At 52.0% G+C, this 26,659-nt stretch overlaps 1 long non-coding RNA gene across 4 annotated transcripts; it reads right to left on the reverse strand.

Annotated features, from left to right (window-relative positions):
• Nucleotides 1-900: 900 nt before the first annotated feature.
• Nucleotides 901-15,862, reverse strand: LOC131517754 (uncharacterized). 4 transcript variants are annotated; one of them, XR_009264795.1, is made up of 8 exons: nt 15,848-15,862; nt 15,414-15,491; nt 14,372-14,439; nt 6,733-6,792; nt 5,783-6,058; nt 5,015-5,065; nt 1,846-2,385; nt 901-1,013 (listed from the first exon to the last, which is right to left on the reverse strand). It is a non-coding gene; the product is annotated as an uncharacterized LOC131517754 (long non-coding RNA). The 4 variants fall into 4 exon arrangements; XR_009264798.1 differs by having other exon boundaries at nt 901-1,016; XR_009264797.1 differs by having other exon boundaries at nt 6,706-6,792.
• Between the last annotated feature and the right edge of the window lie 10,797 nt (nt 15,863-26,659).

Below are 26,659 nucleotides of genomic sequence, written 5' to 3' on the forward strand. Positions count from 1 at the left end.
GCTGAGCCTGAGCACAGCCCCCCCCCCCCCCGCCCCGCCCCATGACAAAAGCCTATTCTTGCTGCCGGGCCCCCGCATGAGTAGGGCTCAACCACCAGCCGGGTAAGGAGCCAGGTCTGAGTGGGTGCCTAGGCGCCTGCCCCTGACACCGCCCCGACCTCTTCTGGGCAACTGCCAGGCTCCAAACATCCCCAGGGCTTGGCAACCAGTTTTTTCCCCACCCGGTTCTGGAATGGTCTATCAGGGATCCTGGGAAAGCCGCCTTGTAGTCCAAAGTTCTATTTGATTGAAAATTGAGGTCCATTTTAAATGTTCTTCTCTGAACCGATAAATAAGGTTTCTTAGTTTTTCTGCAGCGGTATTCCCAAACAGGGCTATAGGCTGGGACCAGGCCCAAGGACAGATGAGGGGAGCCCACAGAAAGGCCGCCATGGGCGTCTGTCCTGCCTACCTCCTCTGCCCACCCAGCACACACAGGTGAGGGTCCCAAGCACGAGAGCAGCCGTGCCCTCCCGGCACAGAGCAAGTTCCTGAACAGGGAGGACCGGACGCCAGCCCTGAGCGGGAGCCGCTGCACCTACTGGACGCCTGCCTGCTGCCCCCGAAAGCCCAGTGTGACCGTCCTGGGCCCCAGGGCCTCTGAGCCTCGCCCCACTGCAAGCCCGGCCTGTGGGGGCCTCGGGGGGGGGGGGGGGAACCCCACCTCTGGGACCACCCGCTCACCGTCCAGTCGGGAGGGTCGGGCCGAAGAGTGGCCACGGCGCTACTCCTCAGCGAGCAGCGCTGGCATACAGGCCAGAGGGCCCCGGAGCCGGGACAGCGGCACGCCTGTGCCCGGGCCGGCCCCCCGTTACCCACCTCGCACCCCGGCGCCCCGCCCACCCGCAGGAACGAGCGCTCTTCTCCTCGGGCTTCCCTTTATTGGCACTTGGGAACAGCACGGTCCTGGGGGTCCCGGGGCGTGTGGGCAGCGGCCACCCGGCACTGGCGCCAGGCTTGTGCTCAGTTCATGCCTGCTGGGGAAGAAAAGGCTCAGTGAGCAAACGCCCAGAAACTGGGAAAGGGTAAGAAAGCCATAAAAGAGCCACTGCCACCCCATTGTTTTTAAGTGGCACGTCAAGAAGGGGGCGCCTGAGTGGCTCAGTCGGTTAAGCGTCCGACGTTGGCTCAGGTCATGACCTCGCAGTTCGTGGGTTCGAGCCCCACGTCAGGCTCTGTGCCGACAGCTCAGAGTCCGGACCCTGCTTCAGATTCTGTCTCCTTCTCTCTCTGCCCCGGTCCCTCAAAAATAAACATTTATAAATTAAATAAAAAAAAAAACACATCAAGACCATGACGGTGTCAACAGCCAAAACCAACTGCTCAGAAAACCCTTTGTGAACAGTGACAGAGGAACAGAAACGGCGACACCGGAGGCAGCTGGTCAGGGTGCCGGGTGGGCAGTTCACACCAGAATCCACTGGTGTGTCATCCTAAATATTCTTACCTTGTTGTGTCAGCAACCCCCAGAGCCCCTCCTCTGTCCACCCCATCCCCCACCCCCCTCAGCAGATGCGCCAGCAGGGAGGAGAACAACGGGTACCACGAATTCGGATTTTTTAAAAAAATTGTTCCACCGACGCATAAATATTTAGTAAAAGTCAAGAAATGCTCGGACTCGGGAAGCGGGTTCCACGAGGGCCACACAGGACCTTTCCTCCACCGGAAACCCGTTTGTAAGCAAACAGGTGGGCACCCAGGTGTGCATTGTTTAAGACACACCAAGGGCAAGTGTTCCATTGAGACGAGTCCGTCAGCGTTGGCTTTGGCCAACGGGCACCTCCTTCCCGAGCCAACTCCGCTCACCTCGGTCTAGGCCACATACTGCTTCTTCCTCTTCCTTTTCTCGGGCTCTGCGAGTAAGAGTTCCAGTTTCCTCTTGAAGAGGATGAGCTCGGGCCCCTTGTCCTTCTCACTCCCAAGTCTGGGAGGCGGCCGGGACCCTCTGGTCCTGCCCTGCGTGTGTCTGCCGGGCTCAGAGGGCTCCGCGGCAGGGAGGAGGGGACCGGCTGCCCTGGGCCACCCCTCCTCCGTCATTCTCCGGTCCTCTGGGGCTCCGGATGGCCCGGCTGGCCACCCCGGCGCCTCAGGGCCGCTGGCCTCGACAGGCCGCATGTCCACGTCGTCGGCCTCCGGGGACGCAGGGCCCCAGCTGGCAGCTTTGAGGAGGCGGTCTGGGATTTTTGAGGAGAGAGGATCTTCTACGCGGACCTCTCCTGGACTCCTGGACTTCGGTGCGTGTGAAGGCACAATACAGGCCACGTCGCCCGGACAACAGGTGCTGAGACTGTAGATAGAATGGCTGGGGGTATCTTCCGAAGACTGGCCGTCGTAAGGATCTAAAAACTGACGACATCGTTTATTTCTGAGCCAATTAGCAACTTCTACCAGGGTAAAGCACCACACGCTTCTCACGCGCAGAAGTCCCTCTTTCCATCACTGATGGTGGCAAATTTTGCATATCTGCCTTGCAATTGTTAAACATGCATTACATGGGCACCCGGGTGGCTCCATCAGTTAAGCGTCCGACTCGATTTTGGCCCAAGTCATGATCTCACAGTTTGTGAGTTCAAGCACCGCGTCGGGCTCTGCTCTGAGGGACTTTGTCTCTCCCTCTCTCTGCCCCTTCCCTACTCGATCTCTCCCTCAAAATAAATAAACTTAAAAAAAAATAAGGAATAGGGGCACCTGGGTGGCTCAGCCGGTTAAGCATCTGACTTTGGCTCAGATCATGATCTCTCGGTTCACAGGTTTGAGCCCTGCCTTGGGGTCTGTGCTGACAGCACGCAGCCTGCTTGGAATCCTCCGTCCCCCTCTCTCTCTGCCCCTCCCCAGCTGGCACTCACTCTCAAAAATAAACATTAAAAAAATAAAAAATTGGGGCGCCTGGGTGGCTCAGTCAGTTAAGCATCTGACTTCAGCTCAGGTCATGATCTCACAGTTCGTGGGTTCAAGCCCCATGTCAGGCTCTGTGCTGACAGCTCAGAGCCTGGCACCTGCTTCAGATCCTGTGTCCCTCTCTCTTTGCCCCTCCCCTGCTCGCTCGCTTTCTCTGAAAAATAAACATTAAAAAAATTTTTTAAATAAAAAATGCATTATGGGGCGCCTGGGTGGCGCAGTCGGTTAAGCGTCCGACTTCAGCCAGGTCACGATCTCGCGGTCCGTGAGTTCGAGCCCCGCGTCAGGCTCTGGGCCGATGGCTCGGAGCCTGGAGCCTGTTTCCGATTCTGTGTCTCCCTCTCTCTCTGCCCCTCCCCCGTTCATGCTCTGTCTCTCTCTGTCCCAAAAATAAATAAAAAATGTTGAAAAAAAAAAAATTTAAATAAAAAATGCATTAGACAGATACCCCATAGCATCCAAAAGGCCTGAGGGTCCACCATCACTGGGGGCCCAATCTGAGCCCCATAACTGAAAGCCCTTATCCCAGTGCCGTGCACAGGCTGGTCCACACCACCAGGGGCCCGGGAGGGCACTGTCTGAGCTCACTTCCTCCCAGAGTCCTGTTCCTGGCCTGCCTGCCTCAGGCTCCCTGGCCAAGGGGTGCAGACACGTGCCCCTCACCACCCACCACCCCCACACGAAGGGCTGTCCAAGGCGGCCCAAAGAGGTTGAGATGAGCATTTAAGCCCAGTGGTCACGGTTTTCAAAGGTGCCCATGCTCTGTCCTCAAAGGCCACGTGTGCAGGTCAGCAGCGGGCCGCCTCTTTGTGACCGCTGGCTCAGGGGGCCTTGGAACTCTCTGGATCCCTTATCACACGGCTCCACTGCGTGCACCCAACCTCGTACCCGAATTTCCTATTTCTGACCTGACCTCGTACCCGAATTTCCTATTCCTTACTCTAGCTTTTTACCCTCCTGCCGAAGCGGCTCTGGAAGCAAGGGTCTCCAGGAAAGTCTAAGGCCGCGACTGACCATCGTCACTTCCCCCGCTGACAGTGGGGAGCTGCACCCCTGGTAACTCCCAGCGCTGTGCTGACCACCCCCCCTCCCAGCTACGCCAGGGCCCCGTGAGGACCGGTGAGGTGTTCCCCTCTCACTGACCACGCACGGGGCTTCAGTCACACCCTGAGAAAAGGCCCCGGGGCTGAGCCAATGCAGGGACCCCCGTGGGGTCATCTCACCTGGGTGGTGAAAACCTCCCGAGAGAGCTCATTTCTTCTGTGGACAGTCAATGCTGTTACGGAGTCCCCAAAACAGGGAATAAAAATAGCTAACAGCATAGTCTGTAGGCAACGGTAATCATTTCAGATTCAGAGACCGCTCAGAACTGTTGGAGTTCACAAAGCCAGCATCGTGGGACCCCCCCCCCCCGACGATGGCCTCAAGGCCCAGGCCCGAGGGGGTACCCGTGTGGGGGAGGCTAACGGTCTCGGCCTGCAAATCAGCCAACAGCATCCATACTTACAAACCAGGGGATGCCGGGATAGGACGTTTATCCCCTGGCTAGAATGGTTTGGGTCAGAACGGCAGGACAGCATGACCTGGTGCTTCAAAGCACCATGAGACCAAATATTCACCATCCCCAAACTGATTATGGAGATTGATTTTAATTTCGATTGAATTTAATCTACCCCAGCCGGTAGAATGTGCCACTCTTGATCTCCAGGATGTGAGTTCGAGCCCCATGCGGGGAGTAGAGATTAATTAATTTTGAGATTGCAATTACTCAAACTTACGGCCTTGTCAATCTTCCAGGGGAAACTACTTTGAGTCTTTTTCTTACTTAAATGTTTTGGGGGGGGAGAAAAAAAAGGAAACATCCATTTAAATATCAAAGTGAAGCTCCTCCTCAAATATAGTAACTCCATTCTTAACCAGAAAAGGGCACACACAGCAGGTCCCAAACCACTCTCCTTGCAAAGGCCTCCTTGAAGGGTCGGCCCGTGGCTGGTTCTGGGGACTTGGATTTGGGGAGGGCTCCACGGTCCTCTAAGTGAGGCTCTAAGTGAGGCTGCTGGCCCATTCTATCACCTACCTCTCTCCAGGTACCTTCAATTAAGTCCATGTGATTCTTTTCGTGATTGGCCTGGGGAAATTTAAAGAAACAAAGACAGACGGTGCTGAATAATCCTTTCGATGAAGGCAGGCGGACAGCAGCTCAGCGTTCAAGAGCAAGGGGCAGAGAGAACCCACGCCCGCGGCTCCCGCCACACCGGACACTCGGCGGATGGCGGCCCTCGGGGGTGGACAAGAAGGACTTCCCTGGTCTGAGGGACTAAAATGCAAACGTGGGCCGCCATGAATAGGAAGAGTAGAACCAGGAATGTGGCAAGAGGGCAAATTCAGCAGCTGGATTTAATCGGGGAGAGAGAACCCTGGAACTTATTCTAAACCCAAAGCCAGAAGATCATGGAAGATACTAGACCATCCGTCCTAACCCCTTCCTTTACAGATGAGGCCCAGACAACAGCCAGGCCTTGCTTGCTCAGGGTCCCTCGAAGAACCCGGGGCTGGCACCAGATATTCTAGAACCCTCCTTGCTAATCCCAGGCTGCTGGGAGAAAGCAGCTCTTGCTTTTTCTCATCAGTAGACAGACTCCCAAAGGACAGGAGATTGAACACCCCTGCTTTTGAGAAGAGAAGCCCCGTAAAGATGTTACCAAGAACCGCTGAGAACACCATTTCCACAGAGGGTACGGGCCCAGAGCAAGGGTTCCTGGTCTGGGGCACACGGGGTCTCCCACCCTCCCCGCCCTGCCCCCATGTCCACTAGGAGGGGAGGGGGCGGCGAGCAGGAGATCACCTTGAAGCGACGGGGTCTGTTCCTCCACCTCTTCTGGAAGCCGGCCCTGGTGCTAGCAAACGCTGCCCTGATGCAGGCGGGCCGGCTGGACCTCAGACCAGCCATGGCCGGGGCCGCTCAGGGGGGGCTTTTCACTTCGCTACAAAACATCAAGTTCACAGGGACAAAGCACAGGTCACTGGTTGCTGGGGGCGGGTGAGGGCTTGGCCACAATAGGGCAGGAGGGAACCTTCCGGAGCTGTGGGATTGTGTGCCTTGGCTGTGATGGCGGTCGCTCTGTAGAACGCATTTGTCAGAGTCAGAGCTGCGTCCCAACGGGGCTGGGTTTCACCGTGGGTGCGACCTCCCCAAGACAGATCTAGAGTTTTCCAAAAGCGTTTTAGGGAACCCGCGGGCAGCTGGGGGCGGGGAGTGTAGCCCGTGGGCTTCGCCTCTGTGAGGGGAAAGCCCCTTTGCCCCGAGAAGCTCGGTCTTAACAAGCTCATTGGAAATGTCACACATTCAGTATGGAAACCAATTTGACAATAAATTTCATATTTAAAAAAAAGAAACAAACAAAAAAAAGAATATCTTATTTTACGAGGAAAATATATTATTTAATTGAGGCTTTCATTTTTATTACACTACTATCAACAATTTCAATTTCTTTTGAAATAAAGCACAGATAAATCTAGGGGAAAAAAAAGGAAATGTCACACATTCATGGACACTGAAAGTTCTAGACTTTTTGGGGTGGGGGGAGCACCCACTCAGCTCAAATGTCCTCCCCCTTTAACAGATGAAGAACGTGAGCCCGGGATGGGGACTGACCCACCCGAGTCCGAGAGCTTTTCCCAAGTGTGAGGTCGTTAAAAAAACAACTTTTTAAAAAAACAACAGGCACCCAAAGAAGAGCGAGAACATCAAAAAACAAAACAACTTACCAAGAGCACGAGGGGCTGCAAACCTACCTCCGCGGAGTCTCATGTCCCTCACTTTCAAGAGTCCTTGAGGGAAAGCACCGCCAGGCCCTGAGGGGAGGCGCCACAGTCACCACACGCACGCCTACCTCCCGCTTCCCAAAGCGGGCTCCGTGGCACACCAGTTCTGGGCCAAGGTCAGAGAACAGGAAAGGATAAAAACAGACCCTAGAGCACAAGGCACATTAGCATCTTCAAGGCTAGAACGGTTCCCAGCAAAAATCAGTTTCTTTAAGGGGCGTCTGGGTGGCTCCGTCGGTTGAGCGTCCGACTTCAGCTCGGGTCATGGTCTCGCAGTTGGTGAGTTCAAGCCCCGTGTTGGGCTCTGTGCTAACAAACAGCTCGGAGCCTGGAGCCTGCTTCAGATTCTGTATCTCTCTCTCTCTCTCTCTCCCCCTCCCCTGCTCTGCCTCTCAAAAATAAATGTTAAATATTTTTAAAAAATCAATTTCTTTATTAACTGAAGTCCGTCTGGACTTCCTTCAGATGTCATTAGTTTTCACCTCGCCTCCTATTTCTGCCCCCGGGTCCCACCCAGGACACTACATTCCATTCAGTGGCCACTCAGTGGCCACATCCTCTGAGGCCCCTCTCGGCTGTGACAGCACCTCAGGCTCTCCTCGCTTTTGATGACCTGGACGGTTCTGAGGACCGTCTTGTAAGATGTCCCCCGACTGGGATGCGGCTGACGTTTTTCTTCCGAAATCACTAGGACTGTGGATTTGGGGAGGCCGCCCACAGAGGGGCAGGGCCCTCATCGCACGGGTGTCACCATCAAGTTTTACAGGGGACCTCGCCGTGGCCACCTGGCTGGCACGGCACCTGTCGGGTTTCTCCCTCCCGGCCCTCCTGGGACACGGTCACGCCGGCCACCACACTCAACGACTGGAGATTTATGCCCCCGCGCAGACAGGGAGCGTCTACGGAGCTCCCTCCGCGTGGGAGATTTCTCTACCTGCTTATCGATTTACTCAACCACCCGTGGCAGTGTGGGTTCACGCTTATTTTACACTTGGGTTATAATAAACACGACTTCGTTTTTGGGGTGCAAGAGTATGTGACTCTTGGTCTCGGGGTTGTGAGTTCCGGCCCCACGTTCAGCGTAGAGATTACTGAAAAAACTAAAACATTTAAAAGTAATAACTACATACATGCTACGCGATTTAGTCCCGTTTTGGCCGGAAGTCGTTCCGTTGACTCCCGTGTCCCTGTGACATGTCCAAAGCAACTTAACTTTGAACTCCGAAGGAACACGTCCTGTTTCTCAGTGCTCTCTCCAGGCCAAGTGCAGATAAAAGTACGAAAAAAGTGAAATTATAACAAGTGGAGGAACCAGACCCCTCTTTCCTCCTCGCTTTCTCTGACGGAGGTACAGGCCAGGGTCAGTGCCAACCCCACGTTTTCTAGACCAGCTGGTTGGCACCGTGTTAAAGGGCTTCTTACGTACTTTTTAACAAAAAGGTATTTCATGCACGTGGTTAAAAAAAAAAAACCACCACCATTAAACATTATACAATAAATACACGAGGTCCCCCAGATGCTGACTGTGGGCCACCCTGTGCGTCCCCAGGACATGCAGAGTGGATCCACATGCAGGCTTTTTTTTTTTTTTTTTTAATGTCTACGTGTTTATTTATTGAGAGAGAGAGAGAGAGACAGAAAGAAACGTGGGGGAGGGGCAGAGAGAGAAAGGAGAGAATCTTAAGCAGGTTCCACGCTCAGTGGGGAGCCCGAGGTGGGTGGGGCTCAATCTCGACCCTGGGATCACGACCTGAGCCGGAATCAAGAGTCAGCCGCTCAACTGACCGAGCCACCCAGGCGCCCCCACACGGGCTCCTTTCTACGCAGTTGTCCACGTGGCGGGGCAGGACTCTATCTCGTGATCTGTCCACAGGGTGTAAGGGCTATGAGGCTCGGCCCTTTACCCCAAGGGCTGCCGCTGCCTGTCCCCCCACAGCTCCCGGGGGTGGGGGAAGCTCATGATTTCAGGGGAGCACGTGAGGCCTAAGGCAGGCTGACAGTGCTGGGCTTGTCCTAAAAAAGGCTTCCCGCCGGGAAGCTGCGAGAACGTCAGCCCGTCCCCTTGGGCTGCATGTTTGAAAATCTAATGAAGAGTTGAGAAGTCATCACCTCTGCCCTGAGAGCCAGCAAATCCCTACCTTCGAGCGAGTCCTGGGTGTTAAGCTCTAACCCTCAGTGCCGCTGCCCACCCTGCATCTGCCCAGCCACATGCGCCCACTCGCGCGCACACACGAGCACCTGCACCCACGTCCCTGGCCCTGAGGCCCCACCCCTGCCTCTGGTGACCCTGGTCTCCACCTCCCGGCTCCGCACGTCCGGGCCTCGCCGGGATCTCTAACAGGTTCTCCCAACTTATTTGTCCAAGGTCAGCCGGCTGACCTTCCCCAAACCTGCCCCACCGCAGCCCTCCAGGCTCAGCACAGGCCGCTCTGCCGATCTTGCTGCTCAAGCTACAGTCTTCCCGTCACCCCGACCCATTCCCTTCCAAACCCCACGTCCCGTTCATCAGCCAGCTTCCAGATGAGCCCAGAATCCCATTGCTTCTCCCCACTTTCTCGCCCCAGAGCAACGCTGTTAGAGCTTGGCTGGCATCACACAGTATCCCTCCTGCCCCCTGTGGCCTCCCGGTCCCTCCCAGCTCCGCTCGTCCACCCCTCCACGGCTGGTGGTCCCCCCTCACGGGCTGAGCCCCTCACTTCGAACCTGTCTTTCCGCTGAGGCCACCCTCCCACGAGGCCTCGCTAGAGGCCCCCCAGCTCACATCCCAACCTCCCGCTCATGCCGCCTCTTCTCACGCAGGCGCACAACACCCACCACTGCATTTTTCTCCCTGGTCCCGGTCACTCTGGCAATCTCCGTGCCCTCCTGCTCTCTCTCTGGGATCGGCAGCCCCTTTCAACCGACTCGAACTCCGTCACCTGGACTTTTTGCTTCTCCGTCCACAGCCGTGTCCCCAGAGCCTGGCACAGCACTGACCACGGGGCCGATGCTCAACAGGTATTTCCTGGAGGCCTGTGTGCGTGCACATCCCACAGACCCCCTCATCCGCTACGTCCCTGGCCAAGTGCATATTTTTTAATATCCGGTGGTCATGGACAATTTTACTTTTTTAAATTTATTTTAATGTTTATTTATTTTTGAGAGACAGAGAGCTAGCAGGGGAGGGGCAGAGAGAGAGGGAGACCCAGAATCCGAAGCAGGCTCCAGGCTCCGACCCATCAGCACAGAGCCTCACGTGGGGCCTGAGCTCAGGAACCGTGAGATCATGACCTGAGCCAGAGTCGACCGCTCAACTGACTGAGCCCCTGGGCGCCCAGCGGTGCATCTTCCTCCAAGAGGTGTCCCTGCTTCTGCGGTCTCCAGTGTAGCTATACTGACACCACCACCCACTAAGACCTGCCACCCTGTCCCAGGCCAGACAGCAGCTCCCATTTGCCAACTGCCAGATGGCTAAGAGTCAACGTGGTAATTTGACATTTGCTACAAATTGAACGCTTGGCCAATTTTCCTAACAAAGCTTTACAATTTTTGCTTTATAAAAAGAACGTTTTAGTGTACTAATAAAACACTGGATAATAAAGAGCAAAGGGGTGGCTGGGCGGCTCAGTCGGTTGAGCGGCCGACTTCGGCCCAGGTCATGATCTCGAGCTTTGTGGGTTCGAGCCCCGTGTCGGGCTCTGTGCTGACGGCTTGCAGCCTGGAGCCTGCTTCGGATTCTGTGTCTCCCTCTCTCTCTGCCCCTCCCCTGCCTGTGCTCTCTCTCAAAAATAAACATTTTAAAATTTTTAAATAAATAAAAATTTTTTAATGAATGAATGAATGAAGAGCCATTTTTACATTTTTCTAATCACAAGGTTAAATGCTGGCCAAATGCAGGAAGAAGAAAAAAAATGATGGGCCAAGACCTCCCCCAAACAATCCAAAGCCCCAGAGACTAGGGTGACCTCCTCCGGGAGGGGGGGCAGGAGAGGGGGAGGTCCAGGCCCAGGACTCCTTAACCTTAGCTTCAAGCTCCCTGGGACCTGTCCCCAGCCCCTTGTCACTCCGCCCCTGGAGCCACGTCCAGGAAGCGTGGCCCTGGGGGGTCAGGCCCACTCCCTAGCTGAATGAAGCTGGGTCTGAAGGTTCCTGCCTGGAGTCCAGGAGCAGGGGCTACAAACGCAAGGTGAGGTCCAGACAGCCAGCTCCCAAGCGGGGGGACTACGGGCAGACATGCCGGTCTGCAAGAAGGAGGAACAGAACACACGCAAGATGATCTTTCGGCCAAAAGGAGTTCCGCGAGTGTACTCTCAAGATGTAGGAAAAAGGAGGAAAAATTACGGTGAGGCCTCATCCACCACCATCAAGAGACACAGTGGGGTCATCAGAATTCGGACAGGGTTTGTTCTAAGTTGGCCACTAAGTTGATCTCAGTACTGAAGTAAATTTTGCTTTTCTGCTTTAAATTTTTTTTTTTTTAATGTTTATTTATTTTTGAGACAGAGAGAGACAGAGCATGAACGGGGGAGGGTCACAGAGAGAAGGAGACACAGAATCTGAAACAGGCTCCAGGCTCTGAGCTGTCAGCACAGAGCCTGACGCGGGGCTCGAACCCATGAACCGTGAGATCATGACCTGAGCCGAAGTCGGCCGCTTAACCGACTGAGCCACCCAGGCGCCCCTGCTTTTCTGCTTTAAAGGAAAAGCACATCTTAAAAGTTGTCTCTCGGGGCGCCTGGGTGGCTCAGTCGGTTAAGCGGCCGACTTCGGCTCAGGTCATGATCTCGAAGTCCGTGAGTTCCAGTTCAGAGCCTGGAGCCTGTTTCAGATTCTGTGTCTCCCTCTCTCTGACCCTCCCCCGTTCATGCTCTGTCTCAAAAATAAATAAACGTTAAAAAAAATTTTTTTTTTTTAATAAATAAATAAATAAATAAAAATAAAAGTTGTCTCTCGGGGCACCTGGGTGGCTCAGTCGGTTAAGCAGCCGACTTCGGGTCAGGTCATGATCTCGCCATCTGTGAGTTCGAGCCCCGCGTGGGGCTTGGTGCTGACAGCCCGGAGCCTGGAGCCTGTTTCAGATTCTGTGTCTCCCTCTCTCTCTGCCCCTCCCCCGTTCATGCTCTGTCTCTGTCTCAAAAATAAATAAACGTTAAAAAAAATAATAAAAAATAAATAAATAAATCAAAAATAATAAAAGTTGTCTCTTGGGGCATGTGGGTGGCTCAGTCGGTGAAGCGTCCAACTTTGGCTCAGGTCACAATCTCATTCTTTGTGGTTTCAAGCCCTACGTCGGGCTCTGGGCTAATAGCTTGAGCCTGGAGCCTGCTTGAAATTCTGTGTCTCCCTCTCGCTCTGACCTCGCCCCGTTCACGCTCTGTCTCTCTCTCTCTCAAAAATAAATAAACATTAAAAAATTTTTAAGTTATCTCTTAACAATATTCATTAATATCAACAGTTCAAGAACAGGCACCCTTTCCTTGCAATAAAATTTGTTCTGAAAGAATCCTCAAACTCCACATCCCCAAAAGTGATATTTTTTTTAATGTTTATTTATTTTTGAGAGACAGAGAGAGACAGAGCATGAGTAGGGGAGGAGCAGAGAGAGAGGGAGACAGAATCCGAAGCAGGTTCCAGGCTCTGAACTGCCAGCACAGGGCCCGATGTGGGGCTCGAACCCACAAACTGTGAGATCATGACCTGGGCCGAAGTCAGATGCTTAATCAACCTAGCCACCCAGGTGCCCCATCCCCAAAGTGGTTTCTAGGCGGATTGGCTTTATTCGGGTGGAGATAGGCAGTGGCAACATGGTCTATCATTTCACAGGAAGCTCTGCCTTCATTTTCTACCTGCTTGAAAGAAACTAAGATCTGGTCCAGACTTCAAACATCTGAGCCCCCCTTCCTGGCCCAGGAACCTGGGAGAGCAGGAAGCTGTTGAGGGTTGCTCTTCAGAGTATAAACACCACTACCCCCAAAACATACACATACACACACTCTATGTCCCTTTTTTCTACATTTATTTATTTATTTTGGTGGGGGAGGGGCACAGAGAGGGAGAGAAAGAATCCCAGGCAGGCTCCGTGTTTTTAGCAGAGCCCATGAGACCGTGACCTGAGCCAAAACCATGAGCTGGACACTTCACCGACTAAGCCCCTCAGGCGGCCCCCACACTCTACGTCCTTTAGACACATGCCTGTTAGGCGTAGCTTCACTATCTCCATACACAAGTCCCTGGGCCAGGGTCAGTGCTCAGGAAATATTCACTCAAGTGTAATAGTCTCAAGTGAAGTCAGAGGAGTGTCTGGGTGGCTCAGTTGGTTAAGGGTCCGACTTCAACCCAGGTCATGATCGTTGGGGAGTTCGAGCCCCGCACTAGGCTCTCTGCGGTCAGCACAGAGCCTGCTTCAGATCCTCTGTCCCCCTCCCCTCTCTCAAAAATATTTGAAAAAAAATTTTTAATAACAAAAGAAAGATTTAAAAAAAGAAAGTGAAGTCAGAGACTGAAAATTATCCTCCTTACCTACCTGCAGGTCCTACCCTTTAAATGATGGGGTGCGGGGTGGGGGCATGAGGGTTTGTACTTTGGTACACAAATCACAGAGGTGTTCTTTTTTTAATGTTTTTTTAAACTTTTAAAAAAAATTTTTTTTAACGTTTATTTTTATTTATTTTTGAGACAGAGAGAGACAGAGCATGAATGGGGGAGGGTCAGAGAGAAGGAGACACAGAATCTGAAACAGGCTACAGGCTCCAGGCTCCGAGCTGTCAGCACAGAGCCCGACGCAGGGCTTGAACTCATGGACTGCGAGATCATGACCTGAGCCGAAGTCGGCCGCTTAACTGACTGAACCACCCAGGCACCCTTTTTTTAACTTTTTTAAATGATTGATTTTTGAGACAGAGAGAGACAGAGCATGAGCAGGGGAGCGGCAGAGAGAGAGGGAGACACAGAATCCGAAGCAGGCTCCAGGCTTCGAGCTGTCAGCACAGAGCCCGACGCGGGACATCTCATGGACGGTGAGATCCTGACCTGAGCTGAAGTCGGACGCTTAACCGACTGAGCGGTCACGCTCAATATTTACTTATTTTTGAGAGAGTGCAAGCGGGGGGGGGGGGGGGGGGGGGGAAGAGGATCCCAAGCAAGCCCTGCACTGACAGCATCGAGCCCAATGTAGGGCTTGAACTCACAAACCGCAAGATCAAGACGCTCAACCAGCTGAGTCACCCAGGTGCCCCGGGGTTGGTTTTTTTTTTTCTCTTTTCCCCTCCCTCAGTGTTAGATTTTATGATGGACACCTTCCTACCAGACTTGATATTATTTTGGCCACTTTTTCGTGCAATTATTCCGAGCTGTAATAAAAAGGAAAGACGGTGGATTTTTTTTTTCACATTCCTTATGCCAACTGAAAAAAAGGCGAAAACTTGTAACTCCAGGGCACCTGGCTGGCTCAGTCCATGAAGCATGCGACTCTTGCTCTTGGGGTCATGAGTGCAAGCCTCACGTTAAGCACAAAGATTACTTAAAAAAAAAAATCTCAATTCCCATTCCAGACAATGTTGACCAAGCTTTAGAGGGGGGAGGGGAGGGGGAAGGACACAAACGTTTCAGATGAAGCCAATTCTCACTTTACCTTGTATCTGTGAGTCAACCTCTCCAAAGCACCTGGGCTTGTATCAGAATCCATCAGATCGCCAAGTTCTACAGCCAAAATAAGAACAGCTATTCAGACTGAAGGAATTCACAGAATTCCTGGTCCTGGAGCACAGGACCTCGGGATTTTATTTCTTATTTTAAATCAGGTTGCCCTCGAGGAAACTACGGGTTAAGATAACATTTTGGAGAAATACTGTGTAGCTTTGCAGACGAACCCCAGGGTAATTCCCAGGTGTCCTAGAATTTTCCTGTGGGTTTGCAGGGGGAGGGGAACATGTCCACCAAGCTGTTTCATGTGTGAGGGCAAAGCAGGGTCAGCCCGGGGCCACCCTCCCACCCTGACCCTGACCCTGGGCAGAGATGGCCCAGCGCCCACCGGCCCCCACCCCTCCCCACATTGGAGGAAGGCTGGAGGCACCCCTTCTTAACCCCTCACAGGTCACGCCTGGGGGAAATGGAGGTCCCCCCCGACCCACCTCCGTCCTCACCACACACTAGGCTCTCACTGCCCTGCAGGCCTGACTCCTGGAAGACTGGCTGCCCCTCCATAAGGGGAAAAAGGGGGGGGGGGGGGGGTGTCTCCAAGGCAAGGACTCCAGACTCAGGCGGTGGGGCACCAACCCCCCCAGGGAAGGCTGTCCTCACTCCCACGGACCCCCACCCCCGCCCCGCAGGATCTGGACCCAGCTGCCTTGGCCCCTTCTTGCTGGCGGAAGCCCACCCGCGTCCTACCCAGGACCACGCGGCTCTAGCGGCCCCCTGCGGGGGCAGCAGCGGCGGGGAGGGCGCCCCCGGCCAGGCCCCGGCGCCCCGCACCTGCGCCCCCCCTGCCGGGGCTGGGGCTGGACGGGAAAAGTAGCCCCCGACGTCGCGCGAGGGCGTGTCGTCCCTCCGGTCGTGGGGCCACCGGCAATGGGCTCGCCACCCAGGTGGGCCCGGCCGAGGCTCCTTCAGTGCCGCCCGGGTCGGAATTCGAGGGTCGGGCGCGCGGGGCGTGCGGGCCGGCACCGCAGACTCACCTTCTGAATGGCTCGTCCATCTCGTTCCCGGCGTGGTCACCGCCGAGCCCCGAAGGGGCGGGGGGGCTGTGGCCGGACCTGTGTGACGTCACAGACATCTCCGCGGCGACGGGGCGAGCGGCGCCTCCCGCCCCGCCCAGACCCCCGCCCCCCGCGCCCCTGCGCCCCGCGCCTCGGAGCCGCCCTCCTGCGCTCCCTTCGCGGCCACGGAAGCCGTCCTCAGGACGTCGCTTTGTCGCGAAATCTTGAGCGAGTCCCCTGTGCCCCGGGATGACGTCCAAACCTTTTAACGCGCCCACCCGCCGCCCCCCTCCGGCGGTACCCGAGGACTGCTCCCGCCCCCGGGCGGCGGCCACTTCCCATCTCCCAGATTGAGGAGGGCCGCGAGCCCCTCCCCCCCAAGCACCCCAGCCCGGACTTCACCCCGCCCCCACCTCTGGCTTCCTTAAACCGGGGGAGCTGAGTGTGGCGCCTCCTCCAGGAAGCCTTCCCGGACCACGGAAGTTACAAGCCCCTCCCCTGCGTTCCCACCGCCGGCCGGGATCAGCCTGTGTGGAAGTGGCCCGAGGATTTCTACTGGCCCACGAGTCCATGCGCCTAAGGGTTCCAATCCCAAGGTCCCTCCCCCACGGTGCCCGGCACAGTAACCGCTCAAACGTATGTTTTGAATGAATGACAGGAATTGGGGAACTGGATACGCCACAAATCCTGTTAGCTGTGAACTCGCTAGGCTCTTTGGTAATTTTAACATTTTTTTTACGTTTATTTGAGAGAGAGTAAGTACATGCACACACAAGAACAGAGGAGAGACGGATCCCCAACTGACTGAACCGCTCAGGCGGCAGGCCCCCTCCCGAGCCAGCTGGGATTTTGACAAGGACTGTGTTGAATCCGTAGGTCGATTTGAGTAGTATTTTGCCATCTCAACATTGTGTCAGATGCTCAACATCACTAATCACCAGGGAAATGCAAATCAAAACCCCAGTGAAAGGGGCACCTGGGGGGCTTAGCCAGTTAAGCCTCCAGCTTCAGCTCTGGTCATGATCTCCTGGTTCGTGGGTTGGAGCCCCGGGTCGGGCTCTGTGCTGTCAGCTCAGAGCCCGGAGCCTGCTTCCGATTCTGTGTCTCCTCTCTCTGCCCCTTCCCTGCTCGTGCTCTGTCTCTCTCTCAAAAATAAATAAACATTAAAAAAAATGAAAGGGGCGCCTGGGTGGCTCAGTCGGTTAAGCATCGGACTCTTGGTTTGGGGCTCAGGTCATGGATCTCATGGTTGTGGGTTCGAGCCCCCTGTTGGGCTCTGCACTGACAGTGAAGAGCCTGCTTGGGATTCTCTCTCTTCCTTTCTCTCTACCCCTCCCCTGCTCACGTCTCTGCCTCTCTCAAAATAAATAATTTAAAACCTCAAAAACAGGGGCGCCTGGCTGGCTCAGTCAGTTGAGCCCCACGCCGACCTCTGTGCTGACAGCTCGGAGCCCGGAGCCTGCTTCGGATTCTGTGTCTCCCTCTCTCTTTGCCCCTGCCCCACTCATGATCTCTTTCTGTCAAAAATAAATCAACATTTTAAAAAACCTTAAAAACAACTTTTTTAACTAAAAAAAATACAATGATGTGTCAGATTCCAATGAAGTGTTACTAGGTATTACTCAGCCATAAACAGGAGCGAGATCTTGCCATTTATGACAAAATGGATGGACCTAGAGGATACTCTGCAAAGTGAAATAAGTCAGATAGAAAGAGACAAATTGCAAACAATTTTCACTTACATATAAAATCTAAAAAATAAAACAAATGAAAATAAAAAGCAGAAATGGATCCATAAATACAGAAAACAAACTGATATTCACCAGAGGGGACAAGGGTGGAGGGACAGGCAAATGGAAGGGGAATGGGAGGTACAGGCTTCCATTAGGGAATGAATAAGTCAAGGGGACAAAATGTACAGCATAGGGAATATAGTTAGTGGTGTTTAAAAAAAATTTTTTTTAACATTTATTACTGAGAAACAGAGACAGACAGAACATGAGCATGGGATAGGCAGAGGGAGACACAGAATCTGAAGCAGGCTCCAGGCTTCGAGCTGTCGGCACAGAGCCCGACGTGGGGCTCGAGCCCACAAACCACAAGATCGTGACCTGAGCCAAAGTCGGACGCTTAACCGACTGAGCCACCCAGGCGCCCCCCCCCCTCAGTCAGTGGTATTGAATAGTGTTGCATAGTGACAGATGGCAGCTACACTTGCTGTGAGCCCAGGATAAGGTATGGACTTGTCCAACTGTTACATGGTCCACCTAAAACTAATGCAACACTGTGTGTCAACTAAAATAAAATACACACAATATTATCACTTCCAATCCATGAACATAGGATGTCTTTTCATTTGTTAGATCTTCCTTCATGTCTTTCAACAACGTTTTACAGCTTTCAGTGTGCAAATCTTGTGTTTCTTTTGTTAAATTTGTTGCTAAGTATTTTCTTCTTTTTGATGCTTTTGTAAATGGAGATATTTCTTTTTTAGATTTTTTTTTTTAATTTTTTTTTCAACGTTTTTAATTTATTTTTGGGACAGAGAGAGACAGAGCATGAACGGGGGAGGGGCAGAGAGAGAGGGAGACACAGAATCGGAAACAGGCTCCAGGCTCCGAGCCATCAGCCCAGAACCTGACGCGGGGCTCGAACTCACGGACCGCGAGATCGTGACCTGGCTGAAGTCGGAGGCTCAACTGACTGCGCCACCCAGGCGCCCCTAGATTTTTTTTTAACATTTGTTTATTTTTGAAAGACAGAGCGTGAGCAGGGGAGGGGCAGAGAGAGAGGGAGACACAGACTCAGAAGCAGGCTCCAGGCTCAGAGCCGTTAGCACAGAGCCCGACGCGGGGCTCAAACTCATGAACTGTGTGAGATCATGACCCAAGCCAAAGTATGATGCTCAACCAACTGAGTCACCCAGGTGCCCCAGTGGAGCTGTTTCTTAATTTTATTTTTGGTTTGTTCATTGTTAATATATAGAAATACAATAAATTTTTGTATATTGATCTCATATCCTAAAACCTTGCTGAACTGGTTGTTCTAATAAGGGTGTGTGTGTGTGTGTGTGTGTGTGTGTGTTCTCCTTAGGGTTTTCTACATGCAAGATTATGTCATTTGCAAATAGAGATAATTTTTACTCCTTCCTGTCCAATCAGGATTTTTTTTTATTTATTTATCTTGACTAACTGCGCTGGCTCAAACCTCCAGTATAGTGTTGAGTAGAAGTTGTGGGAATGGGCTTCCTGTCTTCTTTTTAATTGTGCATTTAATTGTAGACCAAGTACCTTGAGTATGCTTGAGTTATAAAGGTATGTTAAGGAAAAGATGAAATACTTACAGATTAAATGACACGATGAGGGAAACAAAAGGAAAAATGAACTATTGGGACCTCATCAAGATAAAAAGCTTCTGCACAGCAAAGGGAATTATCAACAAAACTAAAAGGCAACCGATGGAATGGAAGAAGATATTTGCAAATGACACATCAGATAAAGGGTCAGGATCCAAAATCTATAAAGAACTTATTAAGCTCAACACCCAAAAAACAATCCAGTGAAGAAATGGGCCAAAGACGTGAACAGACACTTTTCCAAAGAAGACATCCAGACGGCTAACAGACGCATGAAAAGATGCTCAACATCACTCATCATCAGGGAAATACCAATCCAAATCACAAAGAGATACCACCTCATACCTGTCAGGATGGCTAAAATGAACAACTCCAGAACCAACAGATAACGGCAAGGATGCGGAGAAGGGGGAACATTTTTGCCTTTTGGTAGGAATACAAACTGGTGCAATGCTCTGGAGAACAGTATGGAGGTTCTGCCAAAAATTAAAACTAGAGGCACCTTATGACCCAGCATTTGCACTACTAAGTATTTATCCAAAGGACACAAAAATGCCAATTCGAAGGGGCACATGTAGCCCATAATTTATAGCAGCACTATCAACAATAGCCAAATGATGGAAAGAGTCCAAATGTCCATTGACCGATGAATGGATAAAGAGGATGTAATATATATATATATATATATATATATATATATATATATATATATTCACACACACACACAAAAGAATATTACTCAGCGATCAAAAAGAATGAAATCTTGACATTTGCAACAATGTGGATGGAACTAGAGGGTATCATGCTAAACGGTATAAATCAGGCAGAGAAAGACAAATATCATATCATTTCATTCATATGTAGAATTTCAGAAACAAAAACAGATAAACATGGGGGAAGAGAAGGAAAAATAAGAGAAAGAGAAAGAGGGAGGCAAACCATAAGAGACTCTTAAATACAGAGAACGAACCGAGGGCTGCTGGTGGGGTGTTGGGTGAGGGGATGGGCTAAATGGGGGATGGGCATTAAGGAGGGCACTTGTTGGGATGAGCACTGGGTGTTATATGTAAGTGATGAATCATTAAATTCCATTCCTGAAGTCATTGTTACACTATATGTTAACTAACTAGAATTTAAATAAAAAGTAACAAAAATAAAGGATACGATGAAATTCAGGAATTGCTTCAGAAAGCCTGGGGGGGATGACAGAGGGTTCCTGCAGTGTGGATGGGCCCAAATGGCCATGATCCGTTGACTGGACAATGATAGGCACGTGAGCTTCCATACTATTCTATCTACTTTGTACCTTTGAAAGTCACATAACTGGAAAATGAAAAAAGTAAAATAAGGACTATGTAGAGCCAAAAAGAAAGAACTAAGAAAATAAGGGAAATAGAAATTCCGCCGAGGAACGGGAGCCCTGGGCAAGAATCCCGGAGCAGCCGTGGCCTCCACCCTCCAGGTAGAAATACCTTCCCCAAGTGGGCCATATCGCACGCCCGGCCTCCCTGCCCCATGGTGCCACCTGGCCTTTAGGCTAAGACTGGTTGCATCCCTCAAGTCTCTTCTAACCTAGAGCTGTTTTAGTTTGTTTTAATGGCATGGATTTATGGGGGAGACCAGGCCAGATATCCTGCAGAATCTTCTGGTTTTGTCTGGCTGCTTTCTCAAAGTGTTGTTTAGTTTGTCCCTCTATCCCCCTCTCTCCTGTATTTCCTATTAACTAGTTACCAGGAGAGTCCCCATTTATTGGACAATTAGGCTATGTCCAATGTTTCCACACTGCAGTCTTGCAAAGAACATTCTTGTACGTTTCCCCTTGTGCAGGTGGGTAAGACTTTCTCTAGCACTAGCCAAGAAGGGGAAGTAAGTTCTTCATTAGAGACACCAAATTGCTCTCCAGTGTAACTCTCAGTTCACACTCCCACCAGGGCTACACGTGAGTGCCCGTTTGCCAGACTCTAGCCAAAATCTGGTGATGTCTGACTTAAATTTCTGCCATTCTGATGAGTGTAAAATGTACCTCCTTGTATTTGGTTCCCCTTTTGTGATCACCAGAGACCTTCTCACATGTCTGCTGAACTTCCAGGCTAAGGAAGGGCATTGAGACAGAAGAATCCATAGGATGTAGGGGAGTTGCAAAATAGCGTGCCTTGCTATATCCACAATGAATGGAATTCAAATATTAAGTGTTTTATTGGTTTCATCTGTTCAACTATTTAAATTTTTTTCTTTTTTTTTTTTTACTTTTGAGAGAGAGAGACAGAGCGTGAGCAGGGGAGGAGCAGAGAGAGTGGGAGACATAGAATCTGAAGCAGGTTCCAGGCTCTGAGCTGTCAGGCCAGAGCCCGATGCGGGGCTCAAACTCACGAGCCGTGAGATCATGACCTGAGCCGAAGTCGGATGCTTAACCGACTGAGCCACCCAGGCACCCCGGTTCAACTATTTTAAAAAGCAGGTAGCTAGGGGCGCCTGGGTGGCTCAGTTGGTTGGGCGACTGACTTCGGCTCAGGTCATGATCTCACAGTCCGTGAGGTCGAGCCCCGCGTCAGGCTCTGTGCTGACAGCTCGGAGCCTGGAGCCTGTTTCAGATTCTGTGTCTCCCTCTCTCTCTGACCCTCCCCCGTTCATGCTCTGTCTCTCTATGTCTCAAAAATAAATAAACGTCAAATAAAAAAAAAAAAAAAAAAAAAAAAAAAAAGCAGGTAGCTGAGGGGCACCTGGCTGGCTCAGTGAGAGAGCATGCAATCTTGACCTTGGAGTTGGAAGTTCAAGCCCCACGTTGGGTGTAGAGATTACATTTATTTATTTATTTATTTAAACACATTTTTTTTTAAAAAACCTAAGTTTATTTATTTATTTTGGGAGAGACAGAGACAGTTGGGGAGGGGGAGAGAGAGGGGAGAGAAAAATCCCAAGTAGGCCCTGCACTGTCACGTGGAGCCCAATGCGGGGCTCGAACTCGCCAACCGTGAGATCATGACCTGAGCCCAAACCAAGAGTTGGATGCTTAACCAACTGAGCCACCCAGGCGCCCAAGATTACTTTGAAAATAAAAATAAAACCTTAAAAAAAAAGCAGATAGCTGATTTATCCTTTCTTTCTTTCTTCACTCTGATTTGTTAGTTATTTTTAAACCTGGACTTAAAAACAAAACACACACGGTGTTGCTTTTTGGACTACATTTCAAGCCCTAGAACGTCACTGGTCAAGTGTTGAAGCCTTTAAGAACTTCCGTGAGAAGCTAACGTATGTTCCGAGCAGACAGATACACTTGGCAGACAATACGCTCAGCTTTGCTGGCTTTGCAATAACATCATGGAATCTTTGTTCAGAGTTTGACGGTGCTATTAATATACCATGACTCACTAAGAGCTCTGCCTCCTGGAATGTTCCTCCCGGGGAGGTGAAGCCATGTTCCTTCCTATAGAAGAATAATCTGTAATCACACTTTCAAAGGTTTGAGTAGACCTTGAAGGCTTGGAAAAGGGAACAAAAAGCCTCCTAAGTTGTGCAGAATTAGTTACACAAATTGCCATCGACACAGAAAGGGGGAAATAGCCGTTACATCAACTGGTTATTCATTCACTCCGCAAGTATGTATCAGGTGTGCCAGGCTGGCGGCGGGCACACGGGGCCCGTGCCTTCCTTCGTGGGTAGATGGGGCCGTGGAAAGGCGAGACCATCAACGAAGCCTTGAGGGACACTGGGGACAAACGCCGGAGAGAAAGGGAGAGCGTGGCGGGGGCTTTTGTGAAGGAGGCCACCTGCCTGGTGCAGAGGGGCACGAAGACCGTCCTGGGTGAAGGGGCGCGTGGAGGCCTCTAGAGGGGGCAGCCGGCAGTTTTGAGTTGCTGACCGCTGTTCCGGGGACAGTCCTACCAGGGGAGGCCAGAGGCCTGTGTCCCAGCCTCCCTCGCTCCTGGGACAAGCCGCGTAACGAGCCTCAGCCAGTCACACGCTTTGAATGGGCTCTTTGACCGGAGTGGCCGGGGTGCGAAGAAGCCGGGGTCTGTCGACAGTGTGTGTTAAAAAAATTTGCCATTTTGACCATTAAAAAAAAAATGTTTTTAATGTTTATTTGAGACAGAGAGAGACAGAGCATGAACGAGGGAGGAGCAGAGAGAGAAGCAGGCTCCAGGCTCTGAGCCGTCAGCACAGAACCCGACGCGGGGCTTGAACCCTCGAACCACGAGATCATGACCTGCGCTGAAGTCAAGAGCTGGAGAGGGAGACACAGAATCTGAAACAGGCTCCAGGCTCTGAGCTGTCAGCACAGAGCCCGACGCGGGGCTCGAACTCACGGACCGCGAGATCATGATCTGAGCTGAAGTCGGCCGCCCAACCGACTGAGCCACCCAGGCGCCCCCAATTAAAAATTTTTTTAACGTGTATTTATTATTGAGAGACAGACACAGAGCGTGAGCAGGGGAGGGGCAGAGAGAGGGGGAGACACAGAATCGGAAGCAGGCTCCAGGCTCCGAGCTGTCAGCACAGAGCCCAATGCAGGGCTCGAACCCACGGACCGCGAGATCATGACCTGAACCGAAGTCGGTCGCCCAACCAACTGAGCCACCCAGGTGCCCCACTGTAATCAATTTTAGAACACTTGGAGTGCCTCAGAAAGAAACTCTATAGTCCTCAGCAGTCATCCTCAGCCGCCCTCCCCTGCAACCCCAGCCCATGCACCCATGCTCCTTCTTTCTGCCCCCATGCATTTGCCTGTTCTGGAAATTTCGTGTAAGTGGGATCCTACAATAAACATGGGCCCTTTTGTGACTGGCTTCTTTCACTTAGCATGTTGTCAGCTTCCATCCATGTTGTGGTATGGATCAGCACTTCATACATCGCTTTTTACAACAATAAAATACAATATCTGGGATGATTTTCCATTGTATGGGTCACACTTGGTTTATCTATTCCTGTGTCGATGGACATTTAGTTTGTTTCCACCTGTTAGCTGTTCTAAGGCTACGAAAACGTGCGTGGACATTTTTGTGAACATTTTCATTTCTCCTGGGCGGACACCCAGCGGGGAATTGTTGGATCCAACGGCAAGTCTCTGTTTAACTTCTCAAGGAAACTGCCAGACTGTTTTCCAGAGCAGCGCCGTTTCACATTCCCAGCGGCGGTGCAGGAAGGCCCCGATTTCTCCACATCGTCACCAACACTTGTTACTCTCTCTTTCTCTGCTTGTGCACGTGTTTAAGAAACCCCAAAAGCCGGGGCGCCTGGGTGGCTCAGTCAGCTAGGCATCCAACTCGATTTCAGCTCAGGTCACGATCTCACGATCGGTGGGACTGAGCCCCTCGTCGGGCTCTGCGCTGACGGCATGGAGCCTGCTTGGGATTCTCTCTCCCTCTCTCTGCCCCTCCCCTGCTCATGCTCGTTCTCTCTTTCAAAATAAATAAACATGAAAAAAAAAAAAAAAGGAAATCCCAGAATAAAAAGAAAAAATAGAAGAAATTGGAAACTGAGTGTGTGTGTGTAAACTGAAGTGCTCTGGCTGGTTTATTAGCAAACACTTGACTGCCACACGCTGTCATGCGTATTTGGGGCAGATAGTGAACAAAACAGAGAAAGGTCTCTAATTCAAACTCAGGACAGCTTGAGCTGGCTCTCGCTGAACCGCCATCTTTGGAGGACTTGCCTCCCTGTCCTCGGTCCTCAGAGATGACCGACTGGCAGTCGGCGTGCTCTCACTCTCGTGCTGTCCCCCCAGGTGGCCCCGCGTGCCTGCCCCCTGGCACCTCTTCCCCTGCGGGTGGGACGGGGTGGGCTTGCATGGAGTAAGGGGCCACTGGGATGAAGACCAGGCAACCACAAGGAACAAGATGGCGTAACTGCCTTACCACTTCCTGGTATTCAGGCCATTCCTCCAGGGGTGGGCCCAGGCCCCACTATTTTGAAGAGGCCGCCCACGGGCTACTGCCTTCCCACCAGGTCAGTTGTCAGCCAGAGTCTCCGTCTGATCCCGGTCTGAGGCCGTGGCTAATGGCTGGCGTCCAAGGCGCTCAGTCACTCACTTTTTCACCCTCCAGCTTCCTCGTCTCCAGGACCGTGTGTGAGTCCCTTCCCCAGACCGAGTGTCCAGCTTTATGTCATCAGTGACCCCCTTCTAGGAGCTTCTGCAGGACCTCTCCCACCACAGAGTCCCTCCTTGCTGTGCTGGTACCTCAGCTGGAGACGCCGTGGCCTTCACGGTGGCCGCCATAGGTCAGCTGGCCTTCCGCAAGGACGCCGTTTTCGTGTGTGGCCCACCGAGCCACGCTGGGCTAATTCTTAGTGGGGACTCAATACAAACTTGATGAATGTGTGCCTGCTAGGAATTCCTAACAACTGAGAAGACCGAGAGAGGATGAGGGCAAAGCAGTGGAAGAAAACTTCCCGGAGGGCATGAGGCTTCGGTCAGGCTGGGGCTCGATTACAGCCCCCAGCAGCGTGGGGTAGAAGGGAGCCTGAGCGAGGTGACCTCGTAGGACTGGCAGGAAAGGCCCCGAGAGTCCTTGCCAGTACAAGCCGTGTCACTGAGCACGTGTTCACCAGGCACCTGTTGAGCCCACTACCTAGAAAGTGCCAGGGGTTTCTTTCAGGCAGTTTTTTCTTTTTTTTAAATGTGTATTTACTTTTGAGAGACAGAACGTGAGCTGGAGAGGGGCAGAGAGAGAGGGCGACAGATTCCAAAGCAGGTTTTAGGCTCTGAGCTGTCAGCACAGAGCCCCACGCAGGGCTCAAACCCACTAACCGTGATAACATGACCTGAGCCGAAGTCAGAAGCTTAACCTACTGAGCCACCCAGGCGCCCCCAGGCATTATTATTTCTAATTTACAAATGAGTTCAGAGGTGTGGGAGGCCCAGTGACTTGCTTAAGGTCACTTTTGAACACCATGAGACTGCCTTCCATACTTGTTTTCATTTGCTATTTAAATAAAACACACCATTGAAATTCACCCATTTTCAACTCAATGGATTAAAAAAAGTTTTTTTTTAAGTTTATTTTTGAGAGAGAGACAGAGCACAAGCAGGGAGGGACAGAGAGGGAGACACAGAATCTGAAGCAGACTCCAGGCTCTGAGCTGTCAGCACAGAGCCCAACACGGGGCTCAAACCCACAGACTGTGAGATCATGACCTGAGGGGAAGTTGGATGCTTAACTGAGCCACCCAGGGGCCCCTCAGATCGATGGATTTTGATATAGTCATGCAGTCATCACCTCATCAGGTTTCTGGACTTCCAGCGCTCCCCCAAAGTCCCCTCTTGTCCCTCTGTAGTCAACCCCCACCAGGACTTCTGGCCCTAGGCACCCTGCTGACCCACCTCCTGCCTTTTCTAGAACTTTGTGAAAAAGAAACCAGACCATGTAGTTTTGTCTGGCTTCTGTCACGTAGGACACTTCTAGCAAGGCACCCCATCTATTGTTTTCCAACACCGAACGTTCCCTCTCCCCGCTCCGCAGTGTTTGGTGGGCAAGTCTTGCAAAACCTTTGTAAAATTTGTTTAGCTTGTTACTGTGTCTTTCAAGAGTTAACAACGGCTTGATGCCGAGTTCAACGGATCTTTGTGTGATCTCCTGTCTTAGGGTTTTGCTAAATTCACGTACGGTTCCAGTTCCGTTCTTGTAGCGTCCTTGCTGGTTGTGCATCAGACAACCACATAACCTGGGAAAAGCCTTCACCTTTCCTCAGATGGGACCAGTTCCGGAAGGTGTGAAGCAAGACTGGATTTTGAGGCCACCTCTGCATCTCCCCCGCCGCGTGGAGCACCCATCTTCCCGGGGCGGGGGGGCACATGGCGTCACTGGGTGATGGTTCTAGACACAGCACACTCCTGCCTTGAGCGCTTTCTCAGTGACCCGGGGAGGAGGCGTTC

Source organism: Neofelis nebulosa, chromosome 7, assembly GCF_028018385.1.
Source record: "Neofelis nebulosa isolate mNeoNeb1 chromosome 7, mNeoNeb1.pri, whole genome shotgun sequence".
Classification (NCBI taxonomy): Eukaryota; Metazoa; Chordata; class Mammalia; order Carnivora; family Felidae; genus Neofelis; species Neofelis nebulosa.